Source organism: Protopterus annectens, chromosome 1.part1, assembly GCF_019279795.1.
Source record: "Protopterus annectens isolate FY-2018-M chromosome 1.part1, PAN1.0, whole genome shotgun sequence".
In the NCBI taxonomy this organism is placed as follows: Eukaryota; Metazoa; Chordata; order Ceratodontiformes; family Protopteridae; genus Protopterus; species Protopterus annectens.
This window is the reverse complement of record NC_056726.1, coordinates 1,015,492,001-1,015,502,772: the sequence shown is the minus strand read 5'-3', so window position 1 is coordinate 1,015,502,772 and position 10,772 is coordinate 1,015,492,001.

Genomic DNA, 10,772 nt, shown 5'->3' with positions numbered 1-10,772 from the left:
CAATCTAGAACTATACGTTGCATACAAAGATTTATAAAGTCTAAAAAATCAGAAATGATGAAGTCATTTTTGTTAGTTACATTAAATGCAAATTTGAGTATGGAATAGCAATATGGAAACCTTATAAAAAACAAGCATGAGTAAACTGGAAAGAATACAAAGGAAATATAACAAGGGCATCCAAGCATGAGAACATTTAACTTATTATGAAAGACTAAAATATCTGAACTTGTACAGTGTCTCTTACAGATATCTAAAAGGGATCTAATTCAGTTATATAGGACATTTATAGACAACTACCTCGGGATTGTTTGGGGTTAACATAAAGTAGTAGAGAATCATCAGACAACCTATGCAGATGATTCTATAGGAATGAGAAGTGCACTAACTGGTTCTCTGAGAGAGCAGCTGATGCATGGAATAGACTACCAAATTACATTAAAGCAGGAACTAGACAGATATATTTAAGAACAGCTTGGACACTTATTATGGGGACAAGTGTTTTGGTTTACTGGCAGACTAGAAGGGCATTAATGCTTATGCTTGAAATATTTGTACATATGGATATTTGGAACAAGGTAAGACTCACCTGGAATATCACTTGTACCCTATTTCCACACTAACCCTCTCATTAGAGGCTATTCTACTGCTCTGCTTACTCAGAATACATCCTACCCATGGACCCTAAAATGGGCATTTTATGCACTACATGCAGAATCTGCTACTATGTCACTCATGTCTCATAACATCAGGTTGCATTTCATTCCCTGGTTTCCTTACTGATCTCCTTTCTCTTCTCATATCCCCTTTTATCTAACGCACACTCTTTCATTTACTGCATCACATTTTGTTATTTTCTGCAACTCTCAAGGTGTTACTGCTTCTTGCCTCTAATTATGTTTTTATTGATTGGAATTTTAGGTTATTTTCTTTCCTACATTTTTAATCCTCAAGTCCTTTTCTCCTGGTCCTTCTGTTCTTTAAATGGACTGACTTCCTAGCACACCTCCAGCAGATTTGTCCAACTCCTTAACTTTCCCATACCTTCATCCACCACAATGGGTTGAGAACAAGAATTTGTATTTCTTTGTTAGGCAGCTGTGACATAAAACTAAACCTGGTCTCCATGAGGGACATCAGACCCTTGGACTATGCTTACAGTGCTTGTATTAATTTAATGAGACCATAGCATAAAGCCAGTAAAACTGAGTCTCAGGCAATCAGTTATTGTTATGGGCATTTGCCATCCTTCAGACGACACCAGTATGTCACAGGATCTTCTGTTTTAGCCCAAAATAAGAGAGAAGAAGGGTGCTTAAGCAATATTAAGGCTTGCTGAATTCGGATCCCCTACCCATCTCTACAGCTTTTTTATAATAAAGGATACACTGGATGGGATGAGCAATCCTTAAATGTTTAAATACATATGGTAATAAATTTCACTGAGCTAATAACATATCCATTTTCAAGCAGGCCTTTCAAGCTTTCATCTCCAAAATGCAGAAATCTAACCCTCTTAATGAGGAACCAGTTAGCAAAGTATGAAACACTTAGTAATAGCTTACTAAAAAACTTCAAAATTTTATTCCTATGAAAAATTCTGTTGTTGAATTAATAGTATTCAACATTATTTACCATTGATATCATTAAAAAAAAAATTGCAGCTATGAATGTATGACAGACCCACTCAATGTGTAACTGTGTGAAACATGGAGGTTTTAAGACTCAAAACGTTGAAGTTTCCCTATACTGAGGCTCACTAGAGGCATCATTTTACCCACTTTATCCTTTATTTTTAATTTTCTAAACTTAGAATATCATTCACCTCACTAAAAAGGCAGTTCTAACACAATGCACTGCTCCCTTTTCCAGACAAAACATAAATCAAGTACTTTCTGCACTGACTTAAACAAGCATGCCAAACCTGACTCACAGATTTAATTTGTTTCAAATGTAAACACTTTTTTGCATTCATTTCATCCCACCTAAAACTGGTCCTTAACTGTTTACTGCAGATAAAATCAAACATTCTCTCTTTTCTACTTTTATTTATTTATTGCTTTTCATAACATACATTTCACTGACTCCCTACTGAAATGTCAACATTCATAACGCCAAGTAGAGACAGTCAGAAAAAAGATCAAACTGCGGGAGAAGAGTGAATCGTTAGACCATCGCTCTTCTCCTTTAAGTTTTTTTTTTTGCACAGCAGTACACCTCACTGAATTTATATATACCAACTCCAAGATCACCATACTGTAGAGAAAAGGGAATACTTTGAGAAATAGCCACCCCAAACTTGTTTTATAGGACACTACTTTTGATCAGATCACATGAAGCTTGAGTACATTTTTAATAAAACCTCATACCAAAATATGTTATATTGCTATCTTAACATATCTGTTATCTACATATACACACACACCAAAACATTTGCACCAAAAACATAAAATAATGTCAAACAAAACTGGAAAGAACTGATATAAAAATTATTTCTTACTTTATCTTACTCAATACATAGCTAAACAAATCAGAAACATTTGCAATTGTTTACAATTTTTATTATATTTTTCAGGTGTGAAGCAGTCAACTCTGATGCTATGATAACTCATCACCGGCTCTTTGCTGTCATCCTGGTGTATAAAATATTTACAGAAGTGCGTACTGGCAGAAGAACATTCTGACTCTTGGCTTCAGGTATTCACTGGCAATCATTCCATAGTAAGGATCTGATGCATCAAAACAAAAAGCAAGGAAACTGAGTAATGGATAGTATAGGTTCATAGGTTCATAGGTTGGTACTAGGCTATCGGCCCTAGGGCCTATACAAGCCAAGCCATAACAATTCCCTGGATATTTCTTCCCACAATATTTACTTCCCTGGAACACTGTCTATCAGGGCGAATGACGTGATCCCTGGAGTGAATTTCCTTTCTCCTATCCAATCGTCAAGGTTCTTTTTGAAGAGGACCAAGGAGGCGCTCTGCTTGACATCTATGGGCAGTCTATTCCAGAGTATGGGGAGTCTCTGGGTCAGGAACTTATCCCTCGAGAATGTTTTGTTCATTGTGATGACAAGGTTTAGATCCCTGAAGCGTGTGGCTCTGAGGGATTGGAATTACTTTAAGTGGAGCATGTCCAACAGCTCAGGGTTTGACATGGCCTTGTATGTTAAGCAGAGATCACCTCTGAGTAGACGATATGCCACAGGGCATAGCTGGAGTTTTTTTAGATGGTCAGCATAGGTCATCTGCTTTAGGCCTGTGATTCTTTTAGTGAGGTATTTCTGCGACCTTTCCTGCTGTTGCAGATGTCTTTTGAGATACATACCAAACGGGGCATTGTACTCCATAATGGGTCTAATGAGGTATGAGTACAGTGGGACAATGACCTCCTTTTTTCTGGATGAATAGCCCTTAGTGATGAGGGATTTCCTGATTGTTGTGGTGATGTGGTTATTGAAGGTGAGACCACTGTCCACCTGTGTCCCTAAGTCTCTCATCACACTTTCCGTGTTTAGTGTACTGCCACCTATGTGGTAATTCATGGGTACATGTTTTTTCCCAAAGGGGATAACTATGCATTTCTTGGCATTGAGCTTGAGCCCATGGCTCTGGCACCAAGCATCTGTTTCTGTAAGGCCCTTTTGTAGAGTATCCACATCATTTGGGGATTCAGTAATGGCTCCTAGTTTTCAGTCATCTGTGAACTTTGTTAGCCAGAGTCCCTTAGTGTTGGCCTGTACTTCAGAGAAGTAGATGCCAAACAAGAGCAGTCCCAGGACTGAACCCTGAGGTACTCCACTTGTCACTTGTCTGGAGTTGGATTTGGAGTCGGTTACTTTTACAGTCTGGGTTCTGTCAGTAAGCCTATTATGTCATAAACAGAAACAAAACAAGGAACCAAATTACACAAGTTACTGCTGATGTTAAATAGTCACATAAATACCTGAATAAGAAAATTATAATATAGTCTATTGTTTTCAGTTTTTATTATTTGTTTTTTCCCATGGTGGAAATTGTTCTACTGGTAAGGAAATTTATTTTTTTTTGTCTTTGAATATTTAAATTCTTGGCTGGAATTCAACCTGGCAGAAACTGAAAAACTGAGTAGCTGAATTAAGAGAGAGATGTCACAGCAGACTGATAGGGAAGAACCCATAGTATACGATGCAGAACTGTGTTGAGAGAGTCCATTCATTAAAGCATTGAAAACTGTCTGTGTAGAGTACAGAGAGAGTAAAAACTGTAGTCAAAAATAGACAAGAGGGTTCACCTAAAAAGAATCCTAAGTTGTCATCTCAAAGGTTAAAACAAAATGCTACATAAGAACAAAGCTCTCTTCTGCATGTTCTTTGAGAAACAGAAGTAGCTAAGGAAAGGGATAAGGGACTGTCAAATCCAAGAGGAGAAGAAACATCACTAATATGAACAGCTTTTAAAAAAGCAATACATCTATTCGTATGGGAAGAGATTGTACCCTTCACATCAGATCAGAGAAGTGATAAATGTACTCCGGACCTGGGAGATGTAGCAATTTACATTTTAAAAAGTAAAATGGGTGCTTGATACACTGAAGCAAGGTCAGAGAAAACAGCCAGAGAAGGAGAGACAGAGGAGCAGAAGTACCCCATATGATAGGCATGGCTCAGGTTAAACAATGACTTACTTTGTGGGGTAAATAAAGGGAGATAACTAATACTACACCAATAATTAGCTTCAAAAACAATTATCATAAAACTGGCCCATAGTCATATTTATGGGGGCACACTGGGTTTGGACAAAATGAAAGCTAGACTTTTAGCAATGTTTTATTGTATTGGTATAATGAAAGACCTTGAGAAATTCTTTGCAACATGTCCAGAATGTTAGAAGACTGTATCACATCCTTTTTTCAGAAGTCCACTGATATCTTTGCTTTTCACTGTGATGCCATTAAAATGGACAGCCACAGATTCGGTTGGTCCATTGACAAAAATGTAATAATGGCTAAGAAATCTGATGATTACTGTCTATGCTTTGAAGTTTGCTGAAGCAGCAACATGGAGAAAAGCCACTGCTAAGTCAATAGCTAAAGCACTAGTGTTCCTTTCTCCAGGTGGGGATACCAGAAGAAATAATCACAAATCAGGGAATGTATTTATTGCCAAGATAATGCATCAGCTTTGCCAGTGTATTACAGAAACAAACTTCAGTGTACCACCCTCAAAGTGATGAGTTAGTGGAGTGTTTTAAATCTACGCTGAAGTTTATTCTCATGAAGAAACATTAAAAATAAGTAGTGAGTCAGTTACTTCCTTACATCCTGTCTGCTGTAAGAGGGGTAACCTCAAGGTTTAAAATAATTTACCCCATTTGAATTATTATGTAGGGTATTCCCAAGGCAGCCAGATATAGCAAAGAAGACTTAGGAAGAAGAAACCCTGTTTAAAAGTATAATAACAGATATCGACTTGCAAGGCAGACTGAAAATTGTTCAGCCATTACTGAAGAAACAACTATGGCACAAGAAATGCAGTGAAGGGGACATCAGAAAAATGACCAATTCCATGAGCTAAAGGTAGGGATAACGTCTCCTTTACTGAAAACAAATTGGTAGAGATTTGTCAAGCACCTTTTCAGGTGATAGTGAAAAAAGATGAACTACTAAATAAGATTGATGGGAAAGAAACAACTAAAGGTGCTGTAGCATATAAATGGGTGAAAACAACAAAATAAAGCTGACGCTTCTGTAGTCAGTCTGGGAGCAGGTATCACTATCCATAGTACGTAACCAGAGAATGCTATCCCTACTGTTCAAATAGATGAACATTTATTTATGGCACAGAAACATGTACTTGAAAAAACATTAATTCAGTATCATATTAAAACTACCATGAAATAGTGAATATAAGTCATATTGCTACCAGATTCTCAAACAAAAGCAATGTATGTACTTAAACAGAATGTTATCAGGGAATCTGAAAGTCAAAAGAGCAGTAAATAGGAACATAGGTAACCTCCAAATTCTTGACCTAAGTCAGTTCACTTTTGTCAAGGGCAGACCATGCCTGCTTAATCTGGTCGCCTTCTTTGAGAAGGTTACTGAAGCAGTGGATGAGGTAAGATTGGCATACACTGTATATCTAGACCCTGAAAAGGCATTTTCAATACCATCTCACACTCAGGTATTATTGATAAACATTCCCAGTTAAATGTTAATTCCTACCTAACTCACTGAATAGTAAATTGTCTCTCAAATAGAACCCAGGAAATTAGAGTGGGCAGCTCTACATCTTCCAAAAGATGTGTCACTAGTGGTGTACCCCAGATATATTTTTCTTAGTATAGAGTTTACTGAATATTCACTGCTTGCGCTATAACTGCTGGGTATTGTAATATAATGTGCACCCTTGTAGGTGTGTTACCTTGGCTTTTACACAGTTTATTTTTTTTAAATGTATTTATAGGAAGCCTTCCTTGATTGAAGTCCACTTTTCTAGTTGCAAGCTTCAAGAAAAGGCATACTTTTAGCTTTGAATATAACAAAAAAACCACTGCCAAAGTATTACATATTGGGGTATCTCTCTCTGCAAAAAAAAAAATATATATATATATATATGTGTGTGTGTGTGTGTGTGTGTGTGTGTGTGTGTGTGTGTGTGTGTGTGTGTGTGTGTGTGTGTGTGTGTGTTTGTTTGTGTGTGTGTGTGTGTGTTTACATGCATATGCAGTATTAACATAAATGTCTTTACTGTTGTGTCTTTTATTTCGACAAAATGGAGATCAGTGCTGCATGCAGGAGACAGGAGGGAAGCAATTAGCCAAAATAGAGGTGATACTTTTAATGGTAACCTTTTTCTTTACACTAGGAAAAACACGCATGACTACTTTTTACTCAAAAAGACACCTTTACAATAACTGAAGACAGCACAGAGCTATGCAACTGATCATTCATTGTGATACTGTTTGAGCTGGGAGAATATACAAGACATTAAGGCATAGCTCATAGCAGCAGAAACTGACTTTATCACTAGCTATAATGAAGTTAAAGGAAAGGGCTGTAAGTCAACAGGACAGAGAAGACTGGCTTTTGTTGCAGAACCAGGAGTAGACTCTTGGTGATTTCCAGCTGGAGAGTTTCTTGAATAAAATATGACTGAGGAATACTAGAAGAGATACCTGAAGAACCAAGTAAAATAAATACAGATACATATCTAGTGATTGACAACAGTATTGTAGATTGCTGACAAGAAAACAAAAATGGACACATACTTCGGATTTGTCATCTAGGAGGAAAAATGTGGGATCTATTTGTTCTCATAATATGTAAGGTGTTAGGGCAGGACTTAAACCCTGATTTGACAATGAGAATTTTGAGTCCACCACTATTTTTAAAATACTGAAAGTATGAATGCAGTAGCTAGTCAGTAACATTACTGTGTCAAACTGTGTATATCTACATCAAAATATGTTTGATGGCCTGACTCCGTTGCACAGAGGGATAGAACCTTTACTGTGATGGAAGCAACTGGGGTTTGGTTAGTGGCCCCAGCAGTGGAGGAACCTTTAAGGCAGTGTGGAATACAACAGTAGTATGACTTGCAAGGTTCTCCAGAAATGGTGGGAAGGCCATCGCACACTGATGGAGCGCATAGGGAAGTGTTATTTCTGTGGTGGAGAATGAGGCAAACCACTTACTGTGCTTTGGGGGGGGGGTATTGCTTGCTGGCAACTCTTTTGTGGAAGTGAAGAACAACAAGTGCAGAGTGCCCATTGCATGTTTCCCTTTAGCTCTACAAGTTCAGTGTCCACAGGACTGGAGAAAATCCTTGAACCACCCCTAATGGCTGCATACATAATGAGCTCTCTCAGTCAACTCTCACTCTAAAGACTGTGAACAAATCAGATAATTTACCTGGAGGATACTCATAATGAAAAAGGAAGTGAGTGAAAGAGTGTGCAAAAAAAAATAAAAAATCACGTATCACACCTCATAGGAAACAGCTGCCATTTACTCAGTCCTAGGCAGTTAGTAAACTTCTAGACAAGGTGTCTCACACTGATTTTACTCCTGAAGTAATTCACACCTTCTTGGTGCAAAGAAAAAAAAGCTCCATTGCCTGCTTTCCCTACAAGAATGTGAAGAATGATTTTTCATCTCACCGTAGAGTGTAGTGTAGATTACATAATGAAAACGGTGAGCTGAAAACCCCTTAAAAACACACAGATATATATGTTTTTGCACTCCATACCCCTTAAATGATACATATACCAACTTCATGGTCATACTACAGTGAAGAAGAGGAACCCTCCCCCAAAATGTGCACCATAGGCTCGTAGAATATAATACACTGTACTGACACTCAACTCAATATTAAATATTTGAGCTTCATCTGCTCAGCTAATGTTGCAGCAGAATCACATTTGTAGGCCCCATTCTGCAATTTGGCTGGTGGAGTAAGCTGGTTCCATTTCTGCATCTCTCAACTCTAAGCTGTGGAACAAAGAAAAACATAAAAGAAAAATGGTCTGATCTCTGATCTTGATCTTTGCACTTGCCTTAGGAGCAAGCCAGGTCTATATCTCTGGTAAATTAACAAAAACAAAGTCCTGCTTTAGACTAACCTTTGAACTTTGAACAGCTTATAGCACGCACAAAATGCACCAGATCTTCAGTCCTGACCATCAAAGCAGAACTGGCATCTGTTTCTGTAAGGAAATGAGTACCAGTACTGCCCTTGTCCAGATCATGTCACGTAACACTTTGCACCCTAGGTGGCTACCCCCTTTGCTCAACCTTAGGTAACATATTAGTAAAAAAAAAAATTTAGAATTACTTATGGTAAACATTATCAGTAGCTGCAAGAAATTCCACTGCACAAACAGATAAATCTGTGACCTAGTTATCATCCCAAATCCGTACCAGCTTGGGTGAACATGTTAATAAGCAGACGCTGCTGTTTCATCCATCCAGTGGAAAGGAAAGGCAGCTTGATCTATTGCCATACTGATGCCTAGTAAAGGCTGGACTGGACATTAAGACAGACCAGAGAGCCATGAATGTGTCCCCCAAACAACTTGCACACTGCGGGTGGGAGCATGTGCATATCTGAGTCTAACATTAAAGGAGTTCCATGCACTTAAGTCTGTCATGAGGGTAACAAGGAGGTTGTCAGACTACTTAAGGTCAAAAAATCACAAACCAAATTCAAATCAAAAACAGCAAGGGTGTGAAAATGTTGGTACCTTCTTCAATCACAAGCCAGCATATAAGTAAAAAACTTTTTATTGTTAGCGCTTTCAAAGGGATCCGTGTCCCAACTTCATCAGATCCCTTCGAAAGCGCTAACAATAAAAAGTTTTTTACTTACATGTTGGCTTGTGATTGAAGAAGGTACCAACATTTTCACAAGAATACTTAAGGTGTTTACTTCACAGACACAAGATGCAGGGTTTTATTCTCACATAGCATAATTGGCTAGGCTTAAAAATGGCCCAGAAAAGCAATTAGCCTAGTATTAATCTATGAACCTTGACATTCTCCAGGTCCAGAAGGAGAAAGTAATTGGCGAATGGCAAACAATGGAGACAGAATGATCTAAAGATGTATCCTCTTATGTGTAATAACAGGGCTTTATCTGTTGCTAACTTCAGTAGAAAATTATTAATTTTACTTCCCGTCTCTTCTACTATAACACTCTGCTGTTTTTTGTCAAAGTAACAAGCAAATACTGACAAGGCACCTACCTGAAGATATAGTTTTCTTAGTATAGGGTTACTGCATAATCGATGCTTGCATTGCGACTTCTGGTATCTTAATATAGTTTGCACCCTTGTAGGTGTATTGCCTTGACTTTTACAAGAAAAAACTGTTCTTACATGAATCCTTCCTTGATTGAAATCCACTTTTTTAGTTACAGGCTTCAAGAAAAGGCATACTTTTACCTTTGAATATAACCAAACAAACATTGCCAAAGTATTACCAAAGTACTACATCTTGTGGTATCTCTCTTTCTCTCTCTCTCTCAGTACATATATATATATGTATATATATATATATATATATATATATATATATATATATATATATATATATATACATATATATATATATATATATATATGTGTGTGTGTGTGTGTGTATACATATATACACATTATTATAATCAATTTGTTGTGTTTTTATTTTGACAAAATGGAGTTCAATGCTGCATGCAGGACACAGGAGGGAAACAAATAACCACAATAAAGGTAATAATCTTAATTGTAAACTTTTTCTTTACAGTAGGAGAAACATACATGACCATATTTTACTCAAAAGGACACCGTTATGATAAATGAAGACAGCACAAGGAAGAAAGAACCTTTTTTCCATATGGGTTCTAAACTCTGTACTCATGGAACTCTTTATGGTGAACCAAAAAGAAGATACATATTGTTAAAGCATAGTTCAAGGAATCTTTAGGTATGTACTTACTTCCTGATTTTACTGGACCAATTAGTGGCCATGTTTACAATCCTAGCTAACTGCATCACCGCATTTCAAATCTGTTGAATGACTGGACATTCAATAGCAACAGAGAGAATTCTTACATTTACATTGACTTTTTTAGTGTTCAGCTGTGAAGAAAACATTGACAGAATATCATTCAGGTGTCTGCACTACCATATCACTGTTTGGGGACCTAGTTTGAAACAATGAAACTGTTACCAGATCTTTCCAGATTTGTTAAACTTTCTTGGGAGACAATTTGCTTCAGGACATTGCAGCTTGGAGCTTTTATTCCACAT